At 36.2% G+C, this 19,210-nt stretch overlaps 1 protein-coding gene across 1 annotated transcript in view; it reads left to right on the top strand.

Moving 5' to 3' along the window:
* The window catches only part of LOC123564244 (BAI1-associated protein 3-like), a 408,668-nt gene that overhangs the window by 58,823 nt on the left and 330,635 nt on the right, over positions 1-19,210 (top strand). The gene's annotated exons all lie outside the window — the stretch shown is intronic.

Here is a 19,210-nt window from a genome sequence, read left to right as displayed (position 1 = left end):
TAGGTAGACATCAGGAAATACCTACTTTCACTTTCATTTTACAAGGCAGCTTCCAATCATCTTCTGAAGCATATAACGTAGCTTAAAATCATCTGCGGACATTCCTTTTTACAATCAAGCACAAATAAAACTTATATCTGGCATGAAAATGGCCTTTACTAGGCGGGAAAATTGCACTATATATTGATATGGACTACATTCGAGTGGACCACGGAGGCATATCCGGCTAATTGCCCCCTTCATGCCTATAAGAAATACCAAAGTTTTCAAAATCGTTCTGTTGCAGTCAATTATTGTACGTAAGTCAATTGTCAACAATTTTGCCAACTTTCAGTTTGAAAGAATGGCTACTGTTGGAATTATGCCCCATTCAGACAGACAGTCCACACCTGCAAAAAAACGTGTCAGGGGCATAGATAATGCCAATTTTTCATTAAATATAGTATCATACGGCCTTACTTATCTTATTTCTATTATTTGTTTGCAAGAAACAGCTAGAAGTACACGAAAAATAATCGATTTCTGTCATTCTTACCTAAAATGGTGACGCTGATGCAAAACTGAGATGTGGGGAATCACCTTAAAAATCAGAATTTTGCCTACTTTCCGAAAAAATCTCAAATTTGCCCAAAATATGCAAATAATATGCCATGTTTGTCTTAAAATGGTGCTTATTGCTCAATTCTGATCAGAAAATACCAGTTTTACATCGGTTGAAGCAATTTTCACGAAGTGCGAATTTTTCATTTTAGGTATGAAGGTATTAAATGCATCCGCTGCTATTTTCTATATAAAATTAACAACTTATAACATATTTTTTTCAAGATTTCTAGCCTTTCACTTCCTGCGAGACTACCCTTGTCTTGAAGGTCTGTCTTTAGGCAATCAAAATATACCAAAAAAATATGGGGTTGACCATAATGCAGTGAAACCATGGTCACGTGACTGAGACACGTGATGAAAACGTTAATATTGCGTAGGTAGACATCAGGAAATATCTACTTTCACTTTCATTTTACAAGGCAGCTTCCAATCATCTTCTGAAGCATATAACGTAGCTTAAAATCATCTGCGGACATTCCTTTTTACAATCAAGCACAAATAAAGCTTATATCTGGCATGAAAATGGCCTTTACTAGGCGGGAAAATTGCACTATATATTGATATGGACTACATTCGAGTGGACCACGGAGGCATATCCGGCTAATTGCCCCCTTCATGCCTTGATAACGCATTATAGATAATATATCAAAATGGAAGATTTATGTAACACTCTGCCTGATTGGACGAGAGTGTCAATTTCTTTCACTCTGTTGATTGTGCTACGCTGAGTGAAATGTAGACAAAGCGTTTATCCTAAACGACACTGTTCACAGTCTTAAAGCCAACTTTGGCTCGGTATATTTAGCAAGAATATTGATATATCTCAAAATGATAAGTAAGTTTAATAAATATGATAAAAACCTGTTCAAATACCAACATATATCAAATTAAAGAAAGAGCTGATACGGTCTGCGTATCACATGAAAAAGGGTGTGATAAGAGGCTTTTATGTAGAGAAGTGCTTTTTAAAAGATTTTCCTTGTTACAATTGTAGTTTGTATATGAAAAAGTTTCTTGCTTTTGTGACTTATTCAGATTGCATATTAAAATGAGTACTTGTTTGCTTTGATATATTTGTTATAAATTATTTAACTGATTTATTATATATGAATATTTTTCTTTAGTATGGTATGCAAATATTGAACTCAGTTGAAATCTGTTTTATTATATATATGCTATATAATGACTGAATCTCATTACACTGAAATGAAACTACGCTGCATACGGTTTATCTAGGTGATATGACTACGGTCAAACTTTGCTTATGAAACAGAAATATTGAAATAATTACAATTGTATGTTTTGCTTGACCTTCACTTTTTTATAGGTGTGACGTCATTGTCCAAAGATTCATGAATAGCGAATATGCTATTTGTTAAAGCGGGATCAGTTGGCCTATTTTAGAAATAAATAAAGATAATAAATAAAAAAATCAAAAACTTGATTTGTAGCATCTTTATTAGGCCCGCAGCCAACTTTGTTCAGCTGGGACATTTGACCCCTTTTAGGGGCTGCTAGAGCTAAAACTAGAAATGCCTTTATACAGCATCTCATGAACAGCTTGGTGGATCTTTGTCATACTTGGTCTGGAGCATCATTATAAGGTCCTCTTCCAAATTTATTTATGTAGGAACTTGGGCCCTACTAGGGACCACTATAGCTAAAAGTAGATATGCCTTTCTTCGCATTAACCACTAAAATGTAATGGATTTTTATCAAACTCGATGTGTAACAATATCGTAAGGTCTCCTGCTATTTGTTACAAATGGGGATAGGGACCAATTTAGCCAAAAATATAAACACGTTTAATGAACTCTTCTCATGAACCGCTTCATGAATCTTCATCAAACTACTGCTGTAATTATTTGTCTAAGGATAAACGAAACAAAATTGCAACCCTACGAAACCTTTGCGAAAAATTAAAAGAGAACCATTTAAATTGTTAAAGTGCGGTGTTTAGTTTTGCAATTTGAAAAATGTTAGATGAAAGATGAATGCTAGATGAAAAATTCATAAACTTCTTTCCTTATTACAATTCGCCGACCATCATTTTTAAAGATATGTCTTATTCCAATTTCATTTGTAGTGAGATTGTAAACAACCGACATGAATGATTTCTACATTATTTAATTAAGTGAAATTTAAAAACAAAAGAGGAACATACGTAACGTTTTCGTAAAGAAAATCAAGAAATTATAACATAGCACCTTGTTTGTTGAAACGCGAGCACCTGTTTAACTGTACCATTTTGAGTCCAAAACATTAATGTGACTATCATCCAACGAATGGAGAATAAGTTATCTGCTAGAACAACTTACCAGCTAGAAAAACAGCAGAACTTGAAAATTATATCAAAACAGAAATCAAAAACATTATTCGTATGATATAACTCTTACTGACGCTCACGGCAGTTAATCAGATTATGTATGTTTGGTTCGTAATGCACCATTATTGAACATGTTTAAAAGCTAGAAAACTTTTTGTCAGCTATCAAATATTATACAATTATTGACTCTTGAGCCATTGGCTATGATGTGATATTCACCGGAAGACGGCAATATTGACCGAGGCAAAATATTTATTGCAACATATTTAATGTTTGAAACTAAAAGAAACTGTGTGAAAACCTATTAACGTTTAAATGAAGACACTTAAAATTCCCGGAATCATTGTGTATACAGTTCTTTATCGCTGAAATTTATTGTAGTTGATTGTAACTGGAGCATTTTGACAAATTATCATTGGCTGGAGTAACACCGTTCTTCCATTCTATTTTTAGAAAGTTATGTTTTATGGGGAAATCCCACTAAACACGAAATATATTTTGAAAGAGGATGAAATAGGCGATTTCAGCCAATGAAATTTAGGTTATTTTTAGAACATATAATAATTATATATATTTACATGCCTAGCTTATTCAGCTGTCTTTGTCGGGAAAAAAAACACATTATGAAAAAAAATCAACAGAAATAGATATAGCCAAAAGCAATGCTGATGTATATTGCGTACATCCTTGTTGTTGGAACTCGATCACATTTTTAGCTCAGGGTGAGCTTTTGTGATCGCCCTTCGTCCGTCGTCCGTCCACAATTTCTTGTCTGCACGATAGTGGTTTCATTTATGATTTTATTTTTACCAAACTTGCACACAACTTGTATCACTATAAGATCTTGGTTCCTATCTTGAACTGGCCAGATCCCCTTATTGGTTCCAGAGTTATGGCCCCTGAAAGGGCCAAAATTAGCTATTTTGACCTTTTCTGCACAATAGCAGCTTTATTTATGATTTGATTTTTACCAAACTTGCACACAACTTGTATCACTATAAGATCTTGGTTCGTTTCTTGAATTGGCTAGATCCCATTTTGGGTTCCAGAGTTATGGCCCCTGAAAGGGCCAAAATTAGCTATTTTGGCCTTGTCTGCACAATAGCAGCTTCATTTATGATTTGAATTTAATCAAACTTGCACAAAACTTGTGTCACCATACGATCTGAGTTCCTTTCTTGAACCGGCTAGATCCCATTATGGATTTCAGAGTTATGGCCCCTGAAAGGGCCAAAATTTGCTATTTTGACCTTGTCTGAGCAATAGCAGCTTCATTTATGATTTGATTTTAACCAAACTTGCACAAAAATTGTATCACCACAAGATCTTGATTCCTTTCTTCAACTGGCCAGATTCCATTACTGGTTCCAGAGTTATGGCCCCTGATAGAGCCAGAATTAGCTATTTTGACCTTGTCTTCACAATAGCAGCTTCATTTATGATTTGAATCTAATCAAACTTGCACAAAAACTTGTGTCACCATATGATCTTGGTTCCTTTCTTGAACTGGCCAGATCCCTTAATGGGTTCCAGAGTTATGACCTCTGAAAGGGCCAAAATTAGCAATTTTGACTTTGTCTGCACAATAGCAGCTTCATTTATGATTTGATTTTAACCAAACTTGCACACAAGTTGTATCACCACAAGATCTCGATTTCTTTCTTCAACTGGCCAGATTCCATTACTGGTTCCAGAGTTATGGCCCCTGATAGAGCCAGAATTAGCTATTTTGACCTTGTCTTCACAATAGCAGCTTCATTTATGATTTGAATCTAATCAAACTTGCACAAAAACTTGTGTCACCATATGATCTTGGTTCCTTTCTTGAACTGGTCAGATCCCTTAATGGGTTCCAGAGTTATGACCTCTGAAAGGGCCAAAATTAGCTATTATGACTTTGTCTGCACAATAGCAGCTTCATTTATGATTTGATTTTAACCAGACTTGCACACAAGTTGTATCACCATAAGATCTCGATTCCTTTTTATACGCCCTAAAGACGTATTATGTTATCGCCACCGTATCCGTCTGTCTGTCTGTTGGTTAGCTATTTCCCTTCCACTCTGTGACTCTTGAACCCCTTGAAGGATTTCAAAGAAACCTGACACAAATGTTCACCTCATCGAAATGATGTGCAGAGCGCATGTTTCGGATGGCTCACTTAATGGTCAATGTCACACTTAGGGGTCAAAGGTCATATGACTTTGTTTTGTGTGTATATTGCTCTGCATTTGCGTTGCATTGCAGTGCTCTTGTTTTTATTTGGCAGATCCTTGGTTATCTTTTTTAATTACTTCCCTTTTATGTTACTATAAATAGCTTATTTAGTAACTTTTTTATTATTGGCCGTAGGGAAAAACCGAGACCACTTTCCTGTGGTACAACATGGATGGTACCTCTTATTTATAGGTGTATTTTGACATATCTGTACCTTTAAGAAAATTTCAACTATATTTTCTCATGATTCTTTTGATTGATCTTGATTATGATTTTTTGACCTTCTTGTCCTTACAGACAATGATGACAGGTGAGCGATATAGGGCCATTATGGCCCTCTTGTTAATGTATTTTTCATGCATACAGTCCGGACCTTCCGTAACGTTTGGAGAATAAATAATCTACCGGAACACCTAATAAACTGAAACAACTGCAACTGAAAGGTTGAATTGTCCCAGGTGATAAGATACTAAAATGTAAAAATTCGAAAAGTAAGTTTTATTTGCTAAAATATATATTATTTTACTGTTGAACAACCTTACATTCTCTGACACCTGGTGATGTAAAATTGTAAATATCAGTTAAGGCGCAAATATACTTTCTCAGGTACCGCAACCAATCAAATCATAATCAAGTCTTGTTTTTATATTCATTTTCCCTTTTGTTCTTCAAACCTTGTGAGAAAAATATTGTAGAAAATGTCTACATAACACAAAAACACAAGCGGTACTAGGAAACACTTCATTATGCAATTCTTCAGGCGTGTGAATCAATATGGTAAAAGAGGTAATTGACATACTATCATTGACTGACAAGAACAGTCGCTTCATCCATAATTAAAACAATGGTGATAATATAATAACACTATTGTTGATTAAATATGTGACAGGAAAAGTAAAACCTGCCTTGTCGTCCTTCGGTATCGACTGATCGTGCCGGTTAAGTCGGTTGCTGTTAAAAGCAGATGTACAGTTATACATAGCTTCGGTGCAAAGTCCACAAAATAAAGACAAGTTGAAATCCTAGATTACTCTATGTATCCGATATATATTTGCATGTGATAGAATATTAAAGAAGATATATTTTCAGGTTTTTCGCGTTCAATAAAACATCTATATATTTAAACATGCATCATGAAACAATATAAGAATTATAAGCAGTATGTAGTTTAAGATTATCTGGAATGATTTCTCTTAAATTATCACTCACAGTTTGGCATTACGATATTAAATAGATAGTGTGATATAAAAAGTACACAATAAATTTTCAAAAGATATAGACAAAAGCTTCGAAGTTCACATTAACGCTATCACCCTTTTACTGTCTTTTTAGCTCACCTGTCACATAGTGACAAGGTGAGCTTTTGTGATCACCCTTCGTCCGTCGTCAGTCCGTCCGTCCGTGCGTGCGTCCGTCCGTCCGTCAACAATTTTTTGTCTGCACGATAGTGGTTTCATTTATGATTTTATTTTAACCAAACTTGCACACAGCTTGTATCACCATAAGATCACGGTTCCTTTCTTGAACTGGCCAGATCCCAAAATGGGTTCCAGAGTTATGGCCCCTGAAAGGGCCAAAATTAGCTATTTTGACCTTGTCTGCACAATAGCAGCTTTATTTATGATTTGATTTTTACCAAACTGGCACACAACTTGTATCACCATAAGATCTTGGTTTCATTCTTGAACTGGCCAGATTCCATTATGGGTTACAGAGTTATGGCCCCTGAAAAGGCCAGAATAGCTATTTTGACCTTGTCTGCACAATAGCAGCTTCATTTTTGATTTGAATTTAATCAAACTTGCACAAAACTTGTGTCACCATAAGATCTCAATTCCTTTCTTGAATCGGCTAGATCCCATAATGGGTTCCAGAGTTATGACCCCTGAAAGGGCCAAAATTAGCTATTTTGACCTTGTCTGCACAATAGCAGGTTCATTTATGATTTGCTTTTGCAGCCATATAGAGACTTCATATATGGTTTTATTTGATACAAACTTCCAAAATATCTTCAACAACAATAAATCTTGGATTCCATGACAAATCAGATCCAATCGTAGGTTCCAGAGTTATTTTATATCTGATTACCTCCCCTGATTGTAATCAAAATGGATTTATATCAGTAAATACATATAGGACTTATTTGAAATTTCATAATTGTTATTAGTTGGACTGAGACAATCAGGGTAGATAACTATGAACTGATTTTATGTCAAATTACCTCCCTTTATTTCAAATTAAAATGGGTATATCTCCATAACTAATGAAGATACTTATCTGAAATTTCATTTATGTCAACAGATTTATTTGGCAGAGACTTCTTTTGTTCACTTACAATATTCTTTTTTTAATTACTTCCCTTTTACGTTACTATAAATAGCTTATTTTTAGTAGCTTTTTTATTATTGGCCGTAGGGAAAAACCGAGACCACTTTTCTGTGGTACAACACGGATGGTACCTCCGATTTTTAGGTGTATTTTGACATATCTATACCTTGTAATTTTTTTTCTTTTTGGTTAAATTTCTTTGCTTTGTTGTTTCTGTCCTTTGGACTTAGATATTTTTTCTGAGGACCTTCTTGTCCTCAAGTGCAATGATAACAGGTGAGCGATATAGGGCCATCATGTCCCTCTTGTTTACTTTCCCTTTACTTCTCTCTTTACTTTCCTTTAGCCTTTCCTCCCTTTCCACGTCCAGACATGATATCGTGTGTTTTGTGTGTTTCAAAAGATCAAAGTTGTGTATTTAACTGTCAATTTATTAAGCTAAGATATACCGATTTCATTTTTGTTCAATATTGTAAATGTGTGCCCCATCCCACTCCCGCCACACACACACACATTCATGTCACTGTAAATGGTTTCATGACTCTACGTGTAATATTTTAAGGTACCCGCAACATAAACTTTTAAGCACTTCGTGTGTATTCTAACTAAGTCAAGGACTATGACTCTGGTCTGACTGACTGCAATCCCAGACATATCACCAGGTTCACAACAACTGCTATATAGCAACCCTTTAATGTTTCATGACTCTATGCCAAATACATTTTGAGATACATATGACACAAACTTTTATGCCCTTAATGCATATTTTTGACTAAGTACGTGACCATAACTCTTGTCTTGCAGTGTGAAATCCAGGTAAAAACTCAGGTGCATAAGTTTAAAAGCTGAATAATATTCAGACACGGTTTCATGACTAGGTGAAATATTTTTAAGATATATGCAACACAAATTTTTAAGCACTTTATGTGTATTTTTTATTAAGTTAAGGACCATTACCCTAGTTTTGCTGACTGCAGTCCCAAACTGAATGCCTGGTTCGCAACTTCACATGCTCTTTTACAATCCTCTAAAGTTTTATGACTATAATTCAAATACTTTTTGAGATACATGCGACACAACTTTTGTACCTTTTATGCATATGTTTGACTTAATCAAGGGCCATAACTTTGGTCTGTTCGAAAGAAATCCCTAACAAAACCCAAAGTACACAGCTTTACGTGCTGAATAATATTCATATTATAATCGAATACATATTGCGATATATGTAAAACCCAAGATTCAAAACTTCATATACTGAATAATGTTCCTGTCACGTTTCATAATCCTAGGTCAAATACTTTTTGAGGTCTATGCAACACAAACTTTAAGCCCCTACTTATTAATATTTTTGACTAAGATAAAGGCCATAACTCTGATCTGGCTATGTAAAACACCAGGTGTGGAACTTCATATGCTGAATGGCAATCCTGTGAGGTTTGATGACTCAGGGTAAAATATTTTTTGAGATATGCATCGAAACATTCTGACAGACGGACAGACGAGAGCAACACTTAAGTGACCCCTTGTTTCCCTCCCCCCACCCCCTCCCCCCAGGGGGGGCACAAAGTGTTGTTTCATTAGTCTAGATGCTTGTCACATACGAATATGCAAATGAATATGAATAACCTTGTTTTGAAACCGCTGCGAAGTAAAAAACAAGTTGTCTAATTCGCAAAGTAAAAGAAAATGCTTTTTGTATGGATAAGGAAAGTTAAAGAAGTTTCTATGATTTATAACATTGTTTGAATACTGAAAGATACTAGTAATTTGTGTCTGTCCTGAAATTGCAAAGCCTTTCTACGAGATTGTTAACTTGGAATCTGTACAGCATGGCATCGTCTCCACATTTGTGCAGTAGTATATGTTATTGATTGTACAATGTAAACAATGCTAACATATTACTAATCATCTCGTTAATAATAAAACAATAGAGAAACTCTGATAAACAGTATCGATCGCTAAACAGATGGCATGGTTAAACCAATCTGTAATGTGATATAATTGAAGATATTAGATTAGAAATGTTAGTTTGAAACTATATCGAATGACTTTTAGATCACCCGAGAAGATAGTGCTGACGACCCACAGTCCAGTACCCGTAAATCTTAATCTTCCTCAAATTACACAAATCCTAAGATTCTTCTGAAAACATTCTATGAAAATTGTGATATCAGCATTGACGGTTTGAAATTGTTTAACAGTACCACGCAAACGATCAGCCAGAGCTCAGAATAGAAAAGATCTGCAGACAACATCTCCTGAACCATTGACATTTCAAGAACCATTGGTTCCATTTGAAATTATTTCACAGACGCTTACACTATGTGTATTTAGCAACGATGTCTTGTTAGAAAACACTGGTCAAATATGAGAATAATTTCACATATTCGTCAAAAACATGGTCGCCAGATGAGGGGTTAGTCTTCTCGATATAGTTTTACAGAAACCGTAGAGAATCAGCAGACCGACTTTCAAATTAATTGAGCAGTGATTTCCTCCAAAAGTTAATCAAGCCGTAGCAATTAATCACAGAAATATGGCACTGAAAATAAAAAATACAAACTTCAGATAACCACCTTTTATTTAAGATATAGGTAAAATATCCTAGACAAGATATTTGTGTAATCCCTAAAAAATAAAACTGTATTGTAGGCTTAAGTGATTAGGTAAATTTCATAGGCATTGAACTAATACAGAATTTCTGTGGACACAATTTTTCATTCAACACTTTTTGTTTATAAAAAGGTTATTTCCCTTGAGTAAAGAGGGTTAAAGTTGAGTCTTTACTATGTGTACACATTGGATAGTTTGAATGCCTAGCTGCTAGTTTGGTTTGAGAATAGCCGTCCACTATTGTCCCTCAGGTGATCCTCTACCAATTTTTAACGCTAAAATGTCAGAGAGAAAATAACCCTAGGTTATGGTGTGGCATTTTAGCGAAAGATGAGCATTTGATATCTTTGAACAAATTATGTTACGTTAGTGATCATGAATAGGCAGAGATTGGCGGTATGTTACTGTGTATTCTGACAAAAGCAGAAAGTTTAATCTGTAAGGCAATTGCATACGTACATTTTAAGTCTGTTGTGTACCAGTATATGGAAAATATATTTTGAATATGCAGTCTGATATTGAATTCGGCTCTATAACAAACAGAATTGGTGATAAAGTTAAGTACACCAACTTCTGGCGATAAACGCCATCCTAATTATCCCCCGCCGAAGGTGGAGGGATATAGTTTTGGCGTTGTCCGTCCGTCCATCCGAGCCCATATTTGCATACTTAAGTGGCTATAGGAACAATAGGTAACTGTACTTTTTCTTTGATGTCATTCATTCCGTAAGGCTTTTATGTGGCTATTTTTTCTTTTACGTGGCTAAAAGAACAATAGAGAGAACAAAAGAGTAGCCATATAAATACCCATATGTAGGAACGTCCGTCTTTCCGTCCGTCCGTCCGGAGCCATATCTAGAAAGTGGTTGGGAATATTTAAATAAAACTTCATATACATGTTCACCACTATGGGGAAATGCGGCCCGTCAAGTCTCAATCAGATTGCCCAAGTAACACTAGAGTTATGGACCTTAGAAGTTTCTAATGTTAACTATATAGGGTAATATAAATATGGCAATATCTGCTTCATAACTTGTGACATATTTGACCTAGAACTCTGAAACTTAAACTGAATTTAGATCCCCATAATATGGTAGTGCACACACAAATCTGTCGTGATCTCTTTAGTAACTTCAGAGTTATTGTCCTTTAATTGTTTAAAAATCCACATGTTTGTACATAACAAACTAACCAATTGGTAGAGTTCCATTAAACTTCTTTCATTTTCTTCCATGAACATTTATTATCAACATGTGAAGTTATGTACCCACACCCGGTCAGCCCACTGCCCTGTACACCCCCTCCCAACCCCTACCCCCACCCCCACCCCCACCAAAAATGTTTTCTTTTTTTAATTTTTCAAACCGTCCATAAATATTTATCAACGTGCAAATCTGTACCCCCCCCCCTTGCTCCTCCACCCAGTCACCCACCACGCACGATCATGCATTCCCCCCCCCCCTACCCACTGCAACATTTTTTATCCCCATCAATATTTATTAACAGCATGTGAAGTTTTGCACCCTCATACCCTCATCCAGTTATCCCCCCACCCCTATTTTTTTTCCATTCCTTTTTATGCACCCTAAGGTGGGCATATTAAAATCGCACTGTCCTTCCGTCCATCCGTGTGTGCGTCCGGTAAATTCTTGTCCGGGCTGTAACTCTTCCATCCATAAAGGGATTTTGAAATAACTTGGTATAAATGTTTACCATAATGAGACGACGTGTCATGTGCAAAACCCAGACCTCTAGCTCAAAGGTCAATGTCACACTTAAGAGGTCAAAGGTTAACATGGCCTGTTTCGTGTCCGGTCCATAACACTGTCATCCAAGAAGGGATTTTGAAATAACTTGGTATAAATGTTTACCATAATGAGACGACGTGTCATGCGCAAGACCCAGGCCCCTTGCTCCAAGGTCAATGTCACACTTAGAAGTCAAAAATTAACAGGGTCTGTTTCGTGTCCGGTCCATAACTCTGCCATTCATCAAGGGATTTTGAAATAACGTGGCATGAATGTTTACCATAATGAGACGACGTGACGTGCGCAAGATCCAGACCTCTTGCTCTAAGGTCAAGGTCATACTTAGTGGTTAAAGGTTAACATGGTCTTTTTCTTGTCCGGTCTATTACTCTGCCATTGATGAAGGGATTTTGTAATTACTTGGCATAAATCTTCCCTATAATGAGATGAGATGTCATGCACAAGACCCAGACCTCTAGCTCCAAGGTCAAGGTCACACTTAGAAGTCAAAGGTGTTTCTTCTCTGGTCCATAACTCTGCCATTTATCAAGGGATTTTAAAATAGTTTGACACAAACGTTAACCATATTGGGAAGGTGTGTCACGTTTATGACTCTGGCCTCTTAGATGAAGGTTGCGCATACAACTGTAGCATTCTTGAGCAGGTTTCGGGGGGCATTTGTCACCAATAGTAACAGCTCTTGTTAAATATTTTTTAAACCTTCCGTGTATGAAATTGTAAACCATGTATAAAAGCGGAATCTGTTCGATGTATTTAACAGCACAGGTGCATAGATAAAGCTGGAACTAAACTCATTTTCATATAGCAATTTTCTCTGCTTTACAAAATCATTTTAATCACAACTTGTTGACACTGATAATGCAACATCTTTGATTACGTTTGACTAGGTTATTCAAGGCAATACGTGTTCTAGCTATTAGTTTACTGTCAGTAGTTCCATCGTCTTGCATTACTTAGCTGTGGATGTTTAATGCTTTCTAACAAGTCTCTTCAGATTGTTCTACTCTGTGGGGTACAATAGATATCGTCATTGGATTGTTGGGAAGTGAAAAAAAAACAAAGACAAATATCAAACAGGGTATGCCACGTACCAAAAACGCAGCCTCCCAAACCCACAACACGCAAACATGCACACCACAAACACATACACACACGCACACACAAAGCCATCACATGAGGACAATACGAACAAACAAAGGAACCCAGTGGGGCACTGCCTTGGAATGGTCAGTGACCACTGGGGAGCTTAAACCGGTTTATGGTGCGCACCCAACCTCACTCTTACCCCCACCATGTTCCAAAGACACGGGACAGTGTAAATAAAAGTAATCCCCTCCAGGTGAATCTATGACACACGTAATGGAAACAAAAAGGCATGGCATGTAAAACACAAAAATGCTCGTGTATAAATGTATAAAAAGCAAACCTTAAGAACCAAAAACGTATGTACCCAGTGCCTTTACAGAAGACAGAGCAACAAGAGAAACACTCTTAAGGGCCCGACGAAACAGGTCAGAAGACATATATCAAAACAGTTCAGTCCAGGAAGGAATTATAAACTGCTTATCATAGAGACTTGTTTGCATGAATTATGTTTATTCTATTGCAATTCGGTTTGACATCTTGCACAATAATTCCATTTTCTCCTATCATGGACATATTTCTGTCTTGCTTATTTTTATTGTATCTATGTGTAGCGTCACATACCCACCCTGTGAGATTATAACATTTTAATTACAAGTACATAAAAGTTTACAGAATTAAGGCAAAGAACTGCTTCCAGATATATTTGATAAATGTCTACAAAACTTGGGATGGAAGGTGGGGGGATGGGGGAGGGGAACAGTTTAACATGGGTTGCTCTAATTCCTACTTACAAACATAATATTATAGAATTCTGTTTCTGAGAAAATATTATGTTTACAGAGAGTGATTTACGGAATAATTTTTGTGCATAGATCCACTTGTTTATCTAATGTAATATCTTGGATGTTCTCAAGAGGTGTCCTACAATATTTCACATAATTCATGGCTATTGATTGTACTACAAAGTTTACGGTATATTTCAAATCAAGACCGGTCTATCTACAGAAACTGCGAAACTTCTATTTGATATACATTCCCATAACTGGCATAAATATATGTTTTTTACAAACTGAACAGGGTGTCATATGTTTTACTGCTTTTGGTTATTTCCGATATCTCTAATAGATAATATGCTTTTATGTTGTCTAATAACTACAGATGTTGTAAGTAGTTGTTTTACTGGTAACCAAACACGCGACCTGGAAACTGTTTAGGATGCTTGGAAAGCATTATAGGGTAATAGCCCAAGTATAGCTATCATATTTTATGCATATCTTTTTATTATCTATTTGCAGTATGTCTCTTCATTAAAAGCAAGCCTTTCTTCTGTATAAATGACTGAATTGAACGTATTTATGTCAATCATATACTGTAAATGTATATATATGTACTTGCCATTTCAACGACAGATTTTACATCGGAATAACGTATGACATATTTTCTTAAGCGTCTGAAATATGAGTATACTTTAGAGACACAGCCACAACTCTTTTTGTCCATATTTAATCAGATACAACCATTACATTTGCTTGATCTGTCTAGTTAAGAAAGCAGTGATTTGTAAAAGGAATTGCTTTTCCTGGGCATTTTGTACCATGGGAATAAAGCGTGATATATTTCCTAAACCATCTGATATGTGTGTATACCTTAGAGTCACGGCCACAAACTATCCGTCCATTATTACTTAGATACATTCATTATAAGATATGCAAATTGGCTTGAACTGTCTTGTTAAGAAAGCAGTCGTTTGTAAAACTACAGAATTGACTTTCACAGATATGTTGCATTATGTGTATACTAGTTGTATTGAAATTTTACTTGACAGCATACTGGGTACATCGGCACTGATGCGATTCTAAAGAGATGAAGAAAATAATAATTAAATGCATACAATAAATTGATTTTCTGAAATACGTGCACTTTTTTGAAAACCATCAGTCCAACAGTATAAATTTTTTTCTGCTGTTAGGAATAATTTTTGAAACCATATATCTACACAGAGAATCAAAGGACAAAAGGGTCGGCCAACATAAGATACTAAGCATCCGTTAAGCATTATAAACAGAAATAATAAGAATGCATGAAACAAACACTAATGACATAGCAATGATGAAATGTATATGAATGGTACATTGACTACTGCAAATGAAACCAAAAAAAAAAAAAAAAAAGAAAAAGCAAACAAAAACAAAAAACAGACATATTTCATGTATTTTGATCCTTTTGTTATCAGTTGGTCTGTCTGCCAGTGCCACATTATGAGATTTTCATACAGTTATAGGGTGGTACTCACATATGTATGAGTCAATGTTCTGATATGTGATATGTCGTTAATAGCAATTAAACATTTCCTTATCATGTATAAACATTCGCACTTCATTGAATCTGAAAGAATTTTCTTCTACATTTAATTTTTCTTTACCCTACATTGAGAAGCGTATTGGAAGTTAACGGACGAGAATAGCGCGTTTAGCAATGAAAAATTGATGTCTTTGCTGTCTTTGAGCACGGAGCGTTTCTATATCTTCATTTAGGTCCATTTAATTCATATTTTTACAGAACTTATGTCAACAAACAGACGAATCAAACTTTAACGAGTCAAACTTTATAAATTATCAGCAATACCATTGACAAAAAATTACAAATAGAAGAGGACATAAGACAGACCCCTTTGACACACCAACTCACAAATTAATATCAGAGAAGGAGGAATCGACGAAATCTTGATTCAAAATAGCTTGCTAACAATCCGGTGAAAAAAGTGATGTATGCCCTTTTCTCATAATTCCGAGCCTCTAAATCGGCAAATCAGCACATGCGCAATCTATATGTTAGTGGCTGATCTGTCTTTTAGCATGTATCACAAGTAAAACCATTGAACTGTAACTGAGGAAAAAATAAAAACACTGAAACAACGAAAACATTGAAAAATCTAACCGTTTATAAGTTGACCTTCACCCTGTTAATCAGCATGTATCTTTCTCATTGTACCGAGCCCTGTGATGAGTTGCCATGGTTCTCCGAAATAGAAGAGTTTGTTTACAAAGTATACTTCTCAAAATTAATAACAGGCATCCTGCTATATACATACAGGTTTATAGCTGAACATACGCGATCAGTTTGTTTAACATTTGATAATGAAATACATCACTAGTTTTAAATTAACAAATTTACAGTCACATCTCAAAAATGTTTTTAAGTCAATTAATACGAACTTTCAAAACTTTGTGGAAAAGTCAACAAATTAACTCTTATAACTTATGTACAAGTATTAGCTGTTCATACTAGCTAGCCTTAATGTTTACAATGGGGACACAAGAATGTACTGTGTCTCCTAACAACGTGTACATCTGTACACAGAGCTAGATGAACCCAGTGACAGCAGTTATCACACTGGGCCCAGTTCACAATTTTCAGGAATGGCAAGTCTTTCAACTTTGGTGGGGATAATTGCTTGCACACACAACATAACTCGTTTTCATTTATTTCTTCGGTATCACTATTGTCAGAATCTGTGTCCGCTATGTTGATACCAGTATTGGGGTTGTTCATTCCACTTGTGGAAGGGCCCGCCCGCTTAGCTCAGTAGCTAAGAGCGTTGGTCTAGATCGCGGGGTCGTGAGTTCGATCCCCGGGCGGGGCGTATGTTCTCCGTGACTATTTGATAAACGACATTGTGTCTGAAATCATTAGTCCTCCACCTCTGGTTCATGTGGGGAAGTTGGCAGTTACTTGCGGAGAACAGGTTTGTACTGGTACAGAATCCAGGAACACTGGTTAGGTTAACTGCCCGCCGTTACATGACTGAAATACTGTTGAAAAACGGCGTTAAACCCAAAACAAACAAACAAACTTGTGGAAGGTACTGGACCTTGATCATTTGATTTAAGGGGCGCATCTTCAGTATATTTTAGTCTTTTCATTGTCTTATTTCTTTTTGACTTTGTTGATGCTCTTGTTTCTTTCACACTTTTTTCGCCGACGCATGATGATTAAGCCTCTTCTTAGTTCTTCATCTCCTCAATATACTTTTCTTCTGTGATGGCCCTTCCTCCAGGCTTGGGTTTATGACTGTTGTTAATCTTTTTCTTGCATTCAGTGCATTTACTTTCAAATTCCTGAACCTGGGATGCCTGGCTTTCGAACTTCACCCTCAGAAATTCCTCCACTGCCTCCTGTCCGCATTTTAAAGCTTTTACTTTTTCAAGAGGTTTATTTTCTCGAAAGCTTTCACATGGAAACAATTTTTCCATGGGTACCTCCTCTGGTCCACATGGAAACACTCCAGTTTTTTTGAAGCCTGACAATATGTTCATGGGAGACATTGACTTAAGGTATGCTTTGCAAGCAATCTGGCACATGTCATAACGTGTAATATTTCTGCCCATGTGTTTGTTCATGAAGACTGCACACTCAGTGTAATAGAAAGTCTTAAAAGGGCCAAAGATCCCAACATCTAAGGGTTGCAATAAGTGCGAGGTATGGGCCGGTAGAACAAACAGAATTATATTGTGTGCCTTTGCCCAGTTGATCAATGGCTCATTGTAGTGTGAAGAGTGTCCATCAAAAATTAAAAGAACATGATTGTCTCCACTAGTCTGACCTCTTACATTTGGTAGAAAAATGGTCTTCTAAGTACTGCTTGAAAATTTTTCCATTGGACCATCCACTATCTGACATATCTTATTTTGCACCTGGAGTTGATCCTTTCATGAGGTCAGAGTTATACCTCTTTCCCTTGAAAATAAATTAAGGAGGAATGGAATTACCAGCAGCATTTGCACATCCAATGAGCGTTGTCGTAGTTGACCGTGGTGAGGTTATGGCTTGTGGCTTACTTTTTGGGGGAGCAATGACATTGGGGGGTCTGTGATCTGGTTGTAGGCCAGTTTCGTCCAGATTGTAGACACACTGAGGCTTATCATGCAAATCATACTTATCAAAAATAGATTTAAGATTGTCAAAATACATTTTTACAGCCTCTGGGGTCGTGCATCTAGCACGATTGCTATCAAGTTTAGATGGTTTGAGTGTGGCGAGTCTGTCTTTCCAGCGTGAAAGAAACCCATAAAGCCAATTATTACTAAGGGCTTTTTCATTTTCTTTCTTCCCAAGACCGTAAGCAATTTCTCCAGCAAGATGTCGTAATTGTACATTACTATAACCATAACCATGTTCAGCCATTGCCTGAACATGGTCAACTATGGAAAGTTCCTCTTCGTGGCTAAAGAAAGTATCTTTCCCTGCTTTTGACTCTGTAGGATCTACACGCCCTTTAACCCTATCCCTCAAAGTTGTCTCAGGTACCCCATACTGTAGTGCTGCTCTCTTCACAGGCACACCCTTTTCTTTAACAGTATTAAATGCATTTATCAGAGCTTCAGCATTGTAACATCGCTTTTTCTTGGATAAATGCCTGGGGGATGTCTGGAAGCAAATTTTACAACTTTATTTAGAAACAGGAATCACATAACAGGGCCAGGATGACTTATGAAGTTAATTGGATTTTAATTGATTTCGAATAAATTAGGTGTCACGATATTTTTTGACGATAAGTGTAGTTATGATGATAAAATTACCACGGAGCAGGAAATATTAATATCACGTGACATTACTTCATGGACGCTCGCATACTGGTGACAGAATTTTGGTGTTAAAACTGGAAATTTGGACAATTTTAGGTTATTTTAGTGCAATTTTTAATAATGCCATCGTAATTATTTTATGCATTTACACCAAAGGATTAGCAGTTTGTGAATTTTTACCTGTTTTTTTTTTCGCATTTTTCACACGCTAGAAATCTTTGCTTGATTTTCGTCTAAAGTTGCGTATACTTCGGACACGCGCGAGCGTTGCACGAGCATTATTTCTTAAGTCTCGGAATCAATGAGAAGGCTCGGAATTATGAGAAAGAGGCATAATTCCGTATTGGTGCAATCTGTAAACTGTATGTTTACGCCATATCTTGTAAAAATCCTTTAAATATCACAAAAAAAGTAAACATGTTGAAGTTTTCTCCTCGATTGATTTACAGATCCGGTGGTAAATGACAACTGATTAATAGGAGGTTGACTGGCTCGGAATATACGAGAGTATATGAGAAAATTACTATGCAAATAATTATGCATATATTGAAACGTTCTCTTTCCATTACCTTTTGAACACCACTTATCAAAGATATGGTTTATAATTCGAAAGACAGGATCGCGATTCTTCGATTGTAGATACAGCAAAGGTTAAGCATTAGCTTTATCAGTATGAGTAGAAA

Source organism: Mercenaria mercenaria, chromosome 2, assembly GCF_021730395.1.
Source record: "Mercenaria mercenaria strain notata chromosome 2, MADL_Memer_1, whole genome shotgun sequence".
NCBI lineage: Eukaryota > Metazoa > Mollusca > Bivalvia > Venerida > Veneridae > Mercenaria > Mercenaria mercenaria.
The sequence above is the reverse complement of the archived record's forward strand: the minus strand, read 5'-3'. Positions and strand labels throughout refer to the sequence as shown.